This window comes from Grus americana, chromosome 1 (genome assembly GCF_028858705.1).
Source record: "Grus americana isolate bGruAme1 chromosome 1, bGruAme1.mat, whole genome shotgun sequence".
NCBI lineage: Eukaryota > Metazoa > Chordata > Aves > Gruiformes > Gruidae > Grus > Grus americana.
Genome location: NC_072852.1, coordinates 197,349,838 through 197,363,024, shown reverse-complemented (window position 1 = coordinate 197,363,024; position 13,187 = coordinate 197,349,838). Strand labels below are relative to the sequence as shown.

Below are 13,187 nucleotides of genomic sequence, written 5' to 3'. Positions count from 1 at the left end.
TTATTAAAAATAGAATTAAAAATCTTATGAATATGGAGGAGAAAAATGACAGCTGAGAAGGAATCCAAGAGCCTGGAAAGCAGCTGGAATGAAATAAATGTTCATTAATACCTTGCATCACACAGGCTACTTTGATGGAGCAGAAAAAAAATTACCGGCAGTGATAGGTGTGTTTGAAATTAATATTTTTCAAACCTCAAGATCCCATTTTCAGCATGAAAAAAGCATCACCGAATGAGCATGAATGCAGCTGTGTTTTAACAATGCCAGGTCATTTTCCCTTCGTTTTATTTTACAGTCTCTGAAGAGCCTCCTCTTTCTTGCTGCATATGGATTTTAGGAAAAATATTCTCCTTTTGAATAGAGAATGCCTTTTTCTCAAAACCTAGAGACTATTTTCCTCCTAAGATTTTTGTCTTAGTGAGTCCTTACACTGAGTAAAAAGACTTACGCAGCTTCCTTCTTTTAGGGTTATGTTACTTAATGACTTCTTTTCTGTTTGCTTTGCTAGCGATCGTAAAACTGTCACCATCCGTACTTCAAAGCTGGCTTGCTGCTTTTTGCCCTGTAACCTTGAGTGATTATAGCAGTGGTTCTCCGCTGCTGCTTCTTACCACGACTGGTACTGGTATCTTAAATGCAAATAATTTTTCCTCAAATTAATAGCAATACAGCATATTATTTTTTGTGAAAAGGAGGTCCTTGTGAGCCCGTGTCTTTGCAGTAAGGCGAAGTATGAGTAGCTGAAGCCAGTGGTACAATGGGGTTTGAGTTCAGTAAACTTTCAGTTGCCAAAGATGATTGACTCAAGATGGCATTCAATAACCTCTACTTTCAGCTGTGATTATTTATTGAAGTGCCCTGGGCCATTAAAGTTCATTTGGTGATTGTTCTACACGCCCCACCCCCGCCCCGGACTCCCCCAAAATCTCATTCACATGATAAAGTCCGACTTATTTTTTCTAAAGGCTTTGCAGCGAACAACAAAAGCCCCTGTTACGGGGGTAACCACAAAGGCCGAAATCTCAAGCGAAGCGGGAAAGGGCACATTGTTCGGGCCGGGTCAGCAGCTGCAGCCCTCGCAATGCACCCTGCCCAGCGGGGCAAAGGCCCCCACCGCTGGCCCAGAACCAAGTCCCACCGTCCCCGTCAGCGTGAGGGTGCGTGTCGGTACGAATGTGAACCTCTTTGGGGCCTCGATGACCGCAAGTTGGGCTTCAGTAGGAATTGGGTCGCAAGGGCAGGCAAAGGGCAGGGGCGGTGGGTGCCCGTGGCAGTCAGGAATGAGGGCAGAGGCCGCCGGCAGACGGAAAAGGGGCTGAGGAGGTGGGTGGATGACAGCGCAGGCCCCACGAGCAACGTGCGAAATGCAAGACAGCCTTCATCGCTGCGAAGGACCGGGCATGGGTTTCCCGAAGCCGGGGCGCTGGGCAGGGAAGGGGCGGCCGGAGAGGGGCAGAGGAGGGAGAGGTGTGACAGGGCCGCAGCAGCCCGCACCCCCGCCCTGCGTCTGAGGGGAAAGCAGCCGTGAGGGAAGGGAGATCCCAGCCCCGGAGCGAGCACCGGGGGCAGGCTGCTGAGCCGCCTGTTGGGGAGCGGGGGTGAGGCCGGGCCCGCGGGGGAGCAGGGAGCGGGGCCAGGCGGGGAAGGAGCCGATGTGGCGCCGGAGGAACGAGGCGGCTGCTCCTGAGGGGCACGCAGATATTGGGGAGGACACAGCCCCGCGGCGGCCGGAGTGCTGGAGCCCCAGGACAGCCTCCGCACCTCCGGGACCTCGGCGGCCGCACCGAGATATGGGAGCGAGGCCCAGGGCGGCGGGCGGGGGGGGGGAGGGAGGGAGGGAGAGAGAGAGGGAGAGAGGGAGGGAGGGAGAGAGGGAGGGAGGGAGGAGGCGGCAGCGCCGGTCAGCGGGAGGAAACTCCCCTCCCCCGCGCCCGGCCTCTTGCGAACCCCAGGTAGGGGCCGCTGATTGACAGCGCTCCCCGCCCTCCTGACGTTTTCATTGGATACTTTTCACGCCGATCAGCAAAGTGTGTGGCGAAGCCCCGGCTCCCATTGGCGCGTCTTGCCCCGCCCCCTGGCACGGCCCAAAAGGCAGGCTAGGGGGCGGAGCCTGAGGCTGAAGGGGCGGGGCGGTGGTGGGGGGCGCGGAGGCTTAGCCCGCGAAGACGGTCGACGGCGGCTGGAGTGGTGGTGGCGCGGGATGGGACGGATCGCGGCGCCAGGTGGGTGCGGGGCCGTGCTACCGCCTGTCGCAGGCGGCGGTGGTGGCGGGAGGGAGCGAACGAGCGAGCGAGCGCGCGCAGGGCGGCGACCCTCAGAGGGTCCGTTCTCTCTCGGGAGCCCGGTGGCCTCCGGCAGGGGCGCTGAGGGGGAGCAGCGGCTTTTTAACGGTCTCTAGCCGTTCGCCCGCGGGGATAATCCCGCTGTTGCCCTGTGGGAGCCCCTCAGCGCGGCAGCGGCGCCTTTCCTTTCATAGCCGCGATGAGGGCAGCGACGGGTCGCTCCAGAGCCGCTCGCTTTCCCCCAGTCCGGGCTGAGCTGCCAGTCCCGGGGGCCTCCCGCCTCAGCCGGGGGGGAGCTTTGTTTCGAGCCCTCCTGCCCCTCGGCCCCTCACCAGTCCCCAGAGCCGCGGGGCGCATTCCCCTTCCCCCATACGGTCTCGAGTGAGGGTTGCGGAGCCTTGCCCCCCGCCATGGGTAGGGTCGGGGAGGAGGCCCCCGAACTTGCGGTTCTCGGGGCTGGGCGCCGTGTTCCCCTCAGCCCGGTCGGAGCGGCCGCTTCCCCACTTGTGTTTCCCCCACGAGTGGCCCCCGCGCCATCACCGCGGCGTTACACCGGCAAGTCTCTTCTGATGTCCAGCGGTCTTCAAGTATTTAAAAATAATCGTCTTTGGCTTTGAAGGGCACTGGGAGTCCTTGACAGCTCAGGAACTTTTAAACCTTTTTTTTCCCCCCCTACTCGTGTTTTGTGCAGATTAGTTGTCTTTTTCTACTTATTTCTTAAGCGAACGTGTTGCTGAGAAGAAGCTGGGCGTCTGAGTGCAGGCATGTGAAGACAGGGATTTATTATAACTGCTGAATGTTTAACACTATCCAAAAAGCAGTTAAGAAATGCTTTATTTATTCTTTTTCTTCTCGTATCTGATACAGTTCAATAATTGTTGCAGATAACTAACAGGAGAAGGGCTGATAGTTTTAGGCTGAGCAACAATCTGTGAAGTGGAGCCAGTACTTGGGTGATGGGTTATTGGATGCAGTTGTGAGATTCCTTGATAGAAAATACTTCAAAGCACGGGTGGTTTAGTTTGTGCGCTGTTTGTGCAGAAATAGGAAAAAGCTGTCTAGCTGCGGTTCTTTGTGCCTCTTTTGTAAACTACGGGGAATGAGGGGAAAGTTTTCCTATTAGAAAAAGACGGGGCAAACTATGAAAGCAGCCAGGAACTTTGAGACTTTAAATCTGAGGGTGAGAAGGAGGAGGTTGTTTCGCCTTGCATATCATACAAGACTGGCCTCTTAATTTTTTTTTTATTTTTAAAGCTTTACGTAGGGCATCAAAAAGTGTTAAGTTTGTAGGAGACAGACTGTTGTTTTGACTTTGCCTGATACAGTATTTTCCATAGTAGCTAATAGTGTGTGTGCTTGAAGAAGGGAATGAAGTAATGGAGTAAGGTTGCAGTTCTTATTTTCCAGCATACTCTCCCATGCTACAGCACGCTGTAGCTCAGATGCAAAGTTGTATGGCCTGTAATATATGGAGGTTGACATGATACGGACTAATTATGTAGACTAATACCCAAGTTGGAAACCTGTTAAAGTTACAAGTTACAATTTTTGCAGACTTAAAGATTAAATTCTGTGTTTGAGATCTGGAACTGAACTTTGTTAGGTGTTGCGTTCAGTTACAGCTTACTTTTGCCTTTAGAGTTCTCATCAGAAGAAAATACACTAAGATGGAAATACAGTTATCTGCCTACACTAAAATAAAGGCCCTAAGTCATTCTTAGTAAGTAAGAATGTGGCTTTCAGTAAGTCCTGTAAGAAGGATGTTTTATTTGCAGCTCTTCAGTTGAGACTAGGACCAGACTGTGTTCCCCTTGAGCTTGGTTTATTTCCAGCTGAATTTTGGGGATGAGTTGTGCAAAGGAAACTTTTCTTATTGCTTGCTGGAGGATTAGTTTTGTGTTTGTATTGCTAGTGGTGGTGTGAATGTAGTTATTAGGCGATGAATGCGGAAGTTTTGTTGTACATGAAATAATATATAATTGAGCCAGTTGTCTTTTTTTTTTCTCCTTTTCCATGGCTATTTTCTTCAAATAAAGGGGAAAAAAAAGAAAATATTTTTTTAATCAGATAAATACTGAAACAATAGTCTTGATTATACACAATAGTTACTGAAATTGTATGGTCTTTGCTAATCTTCCTATTTATCCATGGAAATAATAAAAGATGACTTTTTATGTCAGAAATAGAATTGCTTGTGCTTTAAAAGGGGACTTTCATAGCAGGAGTAAGTTATTGAGACTTCATGTTTGATTTATATGGTACAATGCATGCAACATTTCCTAGTTGATAGCAGCATAAACCTGCTTTGTTTTTCAGTATATGCCTTGTCTGTACAACATGCCTCAAAAGATTATGATTTTAGAAGGAGTAATATAAACTTCTTACAGACCAGCTGCTCTTTGGTGTGACTTTGGTTCAGGTTTATTTACTTTATTCTTCAGTAGGAAGGTACATGCCATATATTTCTCTGACACAAGAATAACAATGTCTGCAGGCAATGTTCCTGTATGGAGGAAAGAGGAAGAAAAGCCATTGTGTGACAGATGATAGGAATATTATTTTAAAGTTTCTTATATACAGTGATTAGCAGGACAGGATTTATAAAAAAACAAATCAGAGCAGATACTTTGAAGAATTCCAGAAGAGCTGATGGTAGCTAAATGTTTAAGTCCTTCTATCACTGTCACCTGGGCAATGAATTAGCTCTCATGCCTTTGCAAGTCTTGCCTTTTTGATTAAACTTCCTGCATAGACAGTGACATCTTGATGGAATTTGTAGTAATTGGAGTAGGAAAGAGCCTTGCGAGAACTGCATGGAGGACTCATGATGGAAAAAGACAAATATATGCAGTTAAATCTTTGTTCTTTCGAGCTCTCCCATAGCACCGTCTTCCAGAGCTCTCTTGACTGCTTTTAGTGAGGAATGAGCAAGAAATGCTGTTGCAGTTAATTGCAGTCTGATCTTGCAGGCCTGTCTTTAGTTGGTGCATACTTGATATTGTCTTGAATCATACCTGATGTCAGCTTGAATATCTTCTAGGTTGTATAATACTGCACTTCTTGGCTTTTTTTAATTCAAAGGTGATGTATTGTTATCTTCCTGATTCACGTGTGGCTCCAATAAAAATTTTTGGACTTGTGGTTGTTACTGTGACTTCCTTTCATTTTGTTTTTGCTTGCACAGGGTATTGAACTACAGGCTATGCATCAGGTGAATTGCACTACTAGCATGTTACTAACCAGGCTATGCGCATCCAGTGGGTTATAATACTAAGTTTTGTGAATTACCTCAGTAGCAGAAATATATTCATTTACAGTACTGATGGGGAGAATTTGTTTTTATCAGGCTCATTTCTTAGTCCTCTAATCGTAAAGCCATTCAGTATATGAAGATCAGTAATAGGATCAGATTACAAATAAGTGTCTTGCAGTGTTATTTATGACTGTGCATTGCCTTCAGAGGCTTCCTTGTCCAGGGAATACTATGAGTCACAGATTGTAACTGCATATTCTCTTAAAAGAACAGATAAAGAAGAAGAGGTTGAGTATTAACTTCTTCTCCATATGGGAGACTCACATCCAGAATACTCGTAAGAAAATCAGTGACTCGATTAAGAATTAAATGGAGGCATCTTGAGCCTTAGCTCTGTAGCAGAACTGTTACAGCAATTATGTTCTCTCGTGAGAAGTTAGTCTGCCTTTAGAGGTAATAATGAGAATAACCTGAATTTACACCAGATTTATTTGTTCAGCTTTAACCTGTGAGTGCTTTCCTTCACGTGTACTGTTAATTCAGTCTAACTGTTCAGAAGCCAACCTGTTGTAAAAGCTGTTGAAATGTTGTGCTGGATTGTGTTTTTTAACTGGAAAAGCACTGTTGTTTTTCCCCCTTCTTTTGAAAGCTCGGATAACTGAAATATTTTTAGCTGCTGATAGATGTAATTTCTTCTTCCTCTGCCAAAAGGGGAAACAAAACATTTGGGAAGAAATTAAGAAATTTGTGTGTAGAAACAGCTGGAGATCAAAATGGAAGTCTTTGTGCTCATTTAGGCTGTAAACTAGGAGCTTATCTTGTTTGATTTCTTTATTTTTGGCAGGTGAAATAGCTAGCAAATTTTTATTGAGGGCTTGTTAATATGGTAAGCATTTGTTTTATTTGCTTGTTTGTTGTTAAAAACAAATCCAAATTTATTTGTGTAAGGGATTTATAGGCATTCTGAATTTCAACACATTGCCAATTAGTCTTTCCTTTCACATACTGAAATATTATGGCATTAAACTAATGGTGTTTTATGGATCTAGCACTGATGGCTGTATAGATTTGGGATTTTTTTTTGTAGACCTCTCCATTTAGCAGAGTTTTAGTTACTCTTTCAAGATTCTGGAGCTCCTTCCTACTTGTTGGTTACAAATATATCTCTTTATTCTTATAGAGATTTGGTAACCAAATAGTGCGATAGGGAACAATATGTGTTTCTGTTAAGCGTAGAACATCTCTATGCCAAATTTATTTAATATTTTATTTTTGAGTATTCATTATAGGCATACCACTTGAGAAGACATACTTCAACTGAGTTAATAATCTTTTTGACCTGGACAGGCTAGAGAGTTTGGTGGAGAGGAACCAAATGAAGTTCAACAAGAGCAAGTATAGGGTTCTGCACCTAGGGAGGAATATCCCTAAGCACCAGTACAGGTTAGGGCTTGGCCTGCTGGGAAGCAGCACTGCTGAGAAGGATCTGAGAGTTCTGATGGACAGGAAGTTACTCATGAGCCATCAGTGTGCCCTTGTGGCCAAGAAGGCCAATGGTATCCTGGGGTGCATTAAGAAGAGCGTGGCCAGCAGATCAAGGGAGGCTATCCTCCTCCTCTACTCTGCCCTGGTGAGGCCACATCTGGAGTTCTGTGTCCAGTTCTGGGCTCCCCAGTTCAAGAAAGACAGGGAACTACTGGAGAGAGTCCAGTGGAGGGCTACGAGGACGATGAGGGGACTGGAGCATCTCTCTTAGACCCAGCTTTCTCAGCCTTTCTTATGTTTTAGCCTGGAGAAGAGAAGACTGAGAGGGGATCTCATCAACACTTATAAATATCTACAGGGTGGATGTCTAGAGGAAGGGGCCAGACTCTTTTCAGTGGTGCCCAGTGACAGGACAAGGGGCAACGGGCACAAACTGGAACACAGGGAGTTCCATCTCAACATGAGGAAAAACGTCTTCACTCTGAGGGTGACCGAGCACTGGGACAGGCTGCCCAGAGAGGTTGTGGAGTCTCCTTCTCTGGAGATATTCAAACCCCGCCTGGAGGTGATCCTGTGCAACCTGCTCTGGGTGATCCTGTTCTAGCAGGGGGGTTGGACTAGATGATCTCCAGAGGTCCCTTCCAACCCCTACTGTTCTGTGATTCTAAAACATATATATTTTAGAAGCAGAAAAACTGAGCATTATTTAGGTTGAACTTGATTGATGTTTGTGTTTGGTTTAGGCTAACATCTGTGTTTAAAACAAAAACAATAGTACACAAATGATGGGGAAATATTTTGCTCTATCTAACAGATTGTACTTAATGTGTAGGTTTTCTTCTAAACATTCATAACTGCAAACCTCCTTGCAAGAGTGTTTTGGTAAGAAGTACTGGAAAGAACTGACACAGACTATTGAGTGCTGAGTTAGAGAATTGGCTAAGCTATTAGTGAACATAACTGAAATAAGTGTCTTGGACATGGCTGGCATACAGATATTTTTGCTTTAGTTCTTGAATTAATCTTGCATTCTGTAGATACTTAGGTTTTATAATAGTCTTCAGAATGATGCAACCTTTAAAATGCTGTTAACTGACATAGAGAAAGTATGTATAGATATCAATGGTAATTTGAATCTGTTAAGAGTTCTTATTTTACAGTCGTCATAATTGATATAAATAGGAGTAACCTATGCTAAGACAGTCATAACTTCCATTAATCTGTCAAAACCAGAATTCTGGCTTGACTTAAATGTATTTTTCTTCAGGACAAGAGAAAATGAGATTTTAAAATGTTGTGCACAGAATTACAGCCTGGCTTGTTTTCTCTTTAGTTCCATAAATCAAGACTATATTTCACTGTTTCTTTGGCATGAGCTTCTATTGCACATCCCTGTTGTTGAAATCTGCTCAATATAGAAACTATAGAATAATTTATTGTGGTAAAACTCTATCAAGCAATTGTTCATTTACACAGCAGTATGCACAGATAAATTCACATCAATGAAAAATATTTATCGCTATTAATTTTGAATGAGACAGACTTTTTGGAGGCTTATGCAGTGGTTATGTTTCTTCCTGTGCTGGTGTAAAAGCATAGTTAAGGTTTTTTTGGCTGTCGTAATTATACATTAATGTGTTTTGGGGGCTGTTTTTTGGTACCCGAATATGCACTTGCTTTAGAGTTATATATTATGGTGATTCTCAAGTCCTCTGTCAGTACTGTGTTTGCTGATAGGACTTAAAAACTGGGAAGGAAAGTTTAAATTATAAAGAGTGATAATGTTGTTTAATGCATGATCTAAATGAAATTAATAGATAAAAAAAATTCCTCAACTTTGTAGCAAGTGCTGCTAGTGATGATAATTTTTCAGACACTTTGAGATTTTTGTACAAGCCTGTTGTTTGATACTTTTCATTAGGTAAAGAATGCTGAAATACTTTGCTGTCATTCAACCTTTTCTAACTTTTTTTCTTTGAGATTTTCTTGAATTTGGCTCCTTCAGTCTTTTTAGGGTAATATGTTGCCAGGTTCCTGGCTTATCTATGAGCATATGTAACTATTTTATGTATATTTAAGCTGTTTATTGAACAGTTAAATATTAAATGAAGTGTTGTTTGGGTTTGGGCTACGCTAGTCAAATGTAGAGGCTGCTGCATCTTGTTGACTTGAAGTACTCTGGATGGCCACACTCAAAGGCTGCTGCATGTGTTTTCCTGTTGGGTTACCCAAATGGAAACCCTAATCTTCTGAGGGCATGTATCTTAATACTGAACACCGTACTACTGTCTTACTGTTAACATGTTAGAGATTCCTCCTTCAGGGAACCCTTTCATCTGCTTGTTGAATTGGGGTGATGTTATATTTTCTTGGAATAATGTAATTTTCTAATTCTGGTCATATTTGTCTATGTTCTTTTTCAGTGTCTTGTTCTTTAGGTTACTGGGTAATTAGTTGGATCTTAGCATGCAGTAATATTATGGTTTAAATTAGTTTGCCTTCTTCATGACTTACGAAGCCTGTTTAATGTTCTTAAATGTATTGGTAGATTATGAAGGCAGAGGTCATTGATGGAATAAAATATACCAAGAGTTTTGGGTTCCACAATAGAAAAAGAATACCAAAATATTAAGAGTGTGCCCAAAGGAGGGCAACAAAGATGGTGAAAGGACTAGAGGGCATGAGTTATGAGGAGCAGCTGAGGATACTAGGTTTGTTCAGCTTGGAGAAGAGGGTACTAAGGGGTGACCTCATTGCTGTCTGCAACTTCCTCATGAGGGGTAGCGGAAAGGGAGGTGCTGATCTCTTCTCTCTGGTTTCCGGTGATGGCGCACGAGGGATTGACTTAAAGTTGCATCAGGGGAAGTTCAGACTGGATATTGGGAAAAAGTTTTTCACTGAGAGGGTGGTCAAGCACTGGAACAAGCTCCTCAGGGAAGTGGTCGTGGCCCCAAGCCACTTGGGATTTGAGAAGCATTTGGACAATGCTCTTAGGTATCTGGTTTAACTTTTAGGTTTCCCTGTGTGGAGTCAGGAGTTGGACTTGATGATCCTCATGGGTCCCTTCCAGCTCAGGATGTTCTGTGATAACATGAAAGGTACAAAGCAATAGTATTTTAGAGGCCTTAGAGGACTTGAGTTTCACGGACTGTTTAGAAGATAGCATGTGCAAAAATGTTTCCTTTTAATCTTGATATATTTATAGAAACTAAAAGTGACCAAAGCATCTCATCAGTGAAGACTGAAAAGCATGTATAATCTCAAAAAATGTTTTATTCAAGTCTAGTAGCCAGTGCAAAGAGAACATAATGTTAAGGCTGTATGTAAAGGACAATAAGTTGGGAATTACTAGAGCTCTGCTATATTTATAGGTGGAGAACATTGTATAAAATGTGACCATCAGGACTTTCTTCCATGGACTGGTTAACCAGTTATCTACTTGTTGCTTGATTTAGAGTAAGATACCATTGACAGGGCTGTTTGTAGGAGCTGGGGGTCAGATTGAATCTGGGGGTGAAGTTTGTTCCAGTGTTGATGACTGCAATGGCCAGCTGAGTTTGAGTATTCCCTTATTTGAGGATTTATAGTTAATGTATGCAGACATAGCTGATAGATATAGCTGTTGCCTACTCCTCCCTCTCCAGCAGCTTTTTCTTGCAGACTAGCACTGCTGGTTCTGTTATAGTGCCTTCTTTTGAAGGTTGGAAAGGGCTAATCTATCTCTTCTATTTTGTGCTTCTGGTGCCCTGTAAGGTAAGGACAATGGTGTTTGGGTCACTATTGTGTTAGAGCAAGTAAGCAGTATATAACCCTTGAATCCGTAACTCATTTCCTGGAAAAAAAAGGTTGGCAAAGGTGTAAACAGATTCTCTTCTGCATTCCTGTGACTTGGAAAATTAAATGGCATTATGACACATACTTTCCTCATAGCCAGAGACCTTAGTTATAAACCTGATGGATCCCAGGTTTCTTGTGCATCTTCATAGTGGCAACGACATTGCTTGTAACAAGTAATAGTTGGAGAGCTTATGTATATAATGGGCAACAGGCACATAATACATCAAAACATGTTAACAGTATTCCAGAGAATGTTGGAATCGATTTCTTGATGTTTGTTTTGAAATCCTGTAGTGGAAAAGGTCAGTATTCTCTGATGCCGAGGAAAACCATCTGCTGTGGACTTTGTTTTGTCCTAATAGAGCAACACGCAGCTGTGGGGACTAGTGTGCTACAAGACAAGGCCTGGGAAGCTTATTTTGTTTTGAAACTTCAAACAGCCTTTGGAAATGCTTCTTTGAGAAGTTCTTCTGCCTCATTACATGTGAATGAAGACAAGAAGAGTTTGAACTTCTGAATTAGAAGGGGGGGCTTTAGTGAAAATGTGGCTCTTTAACTGCTGTAGAAAAAAGAACTAGAGCTTGCTTTTGAGTTTTCTAGAGAATGTTGAAATTCTCTGGAACTCATATCAGCACAGGTTTATTGTAGAGTTATTTCCTGGGAAAGTACTGGGTTTTTTTTTTTTTTTTTTAAAGCTTGGCTGCTGCTTTAAATGCTTAAACAGCTGCAAACATGGAGGAGCTAATACATCACTTCAAATGAAGCCTACACTTGGTTTTTATGCTGAATTTGAAGACACTTATATATGTATTACTGTGTTTTTGCAAATGGTTTGAATATTGAAATTCCTTAGAATCTCTGCATGCCAACTCAGGAGTCGGAGTGTGGCTGCAGTTAACTCTAAGTCATATTTAAAGAGGATGTCTTGGTACAGTTATACAAGTGGTTTGGTTAGAGTTTCAGGTTGTCTGTGTAGTAGGAGAAGGGTATTTTCCAGGCTATGCTATGCGAACAGATGTGCAAGCCACATGCTTTTTATCCACCCTTTTTTTGCAGAAAGAACGAGGAACTAGTGTTTCAGCTGCTTTATTTTTTTTCTAGATGTAGGGCATCCTGTCTCCTTCAGCTCAGTCAGCTTGCTTCTCTTGAAGCTCTCCATTCTTCAAATCCTACAGGTCTTGTACATCTTCACTGTAGCAATCACTTTCTAGCAAGTAAAAAGTTGGGAGAGCTTGTGCATGCCAGGCGTGAAATACCTGAATGTTGAAGTGATGAGTTACAAATGCCTTCAAGAGGATTGTCTGAGAATGCAGTGGAGTATAGTCTTCCAACCCTCAGATGAAACATAGCTATTCTAACATTTACCTCTGTCATCAAACACTGCTCATACGCTTGTAGACTATCTTGAAATTTCAAGTATTCTTTGATTCAGGGTGGGTAATCCTACACAAGTGCTTGGTAAGATTAGGAGCAACACCTAGTTATAGCTCAAGCTAATAATGCTGTAAAGACAGACCTTCATGTCTAGTTGCTGAATTTCTGTGCTGGACTTGTGCTGCTAATGACAGGAAAAGCTTCCGTGTTGGTGGACTAATAAGCAGTTGGATTTTTAATCTTAAGGATTTTTATTAGCCTGAATAGCTGCATCTGAAATATTTCTGTAAGATCATTTGGATTATGACCTTATTTTTCTAAAATATTTGCTATTCTACTGGAGAAGGTACATGCTTTGCAATAATGTTCTGGTTGCTATACTAACAATTCTGAGGGCTTTTAAGCTTGCGTGGATCTGCAGCTTACTGTCATCTAGAAGACTATATTCTTAGTCACTCAGCTGGCTGAACTGTTGTCTGACTAGTTGGCTTGATGTTGGAGCAGGTCTAGCAGCCTTCAGGAATTTCTGTATCTTGGAGGCATGGCATGGTTCTGTTCAATGGGATTTATAACTCTTTGCAAAAACTGCTGGGAAATGTTAATTAAAATTCTATGATTGAGGAAAATTCCAGAATTTGTGTTCTTTTAGATGCTTCAAGTTGACTAAATATTTTACATCACTTAGTGAATTGGTCCAGTTACTATTTCTGTCAGTTATTAATTGATGTCTAGTAAAATGAATGAAGGACTAAGTCAAATACTCTAGCAGATCAAACCAGTGTCATAAAATGGTGGCTTTCTGAAATGTACAGACATAGTAGTCTCATGCAGTATATAGACCAATTTGCAAGTTTCTATTACTGATTCTATCTCTTAATCTGAGTCTATTGAGGAAGCAGTGGAAAAAACACGTTTAGTGGACAGGTAGTATTTTTGCTGCCTGTTATAACAGC

The 13,187-nt window shown here is 42.8% G+C and overlaps 1 protein-coding gene across 2 annotated transcripts in view; it reads left to right on the top strand.

The window, feature by feature from the left end:
• The first annotated feature begins 2,136 nt into the window (after positions 1-2,136).
• The window catches only part of WASF3 (WASP family member 3), a 74,392-nt gene continuing 63,341 nt past the window's right edge, over positions 2,137-13,187 (top strand). Inside the window, exon 1 of one of the 2 annotated variants that reach the window (XM_054847671.1) lies at positions 2,137-2,225. The gene's annotated coding sequence lies outside the window, so the exon portion shown is untranslated. The remainder of the gene's footprint in view (positions 2,226-13,187) is intronic. The other variant, XM_054847679.1, reaches the window with a different exon arrangement.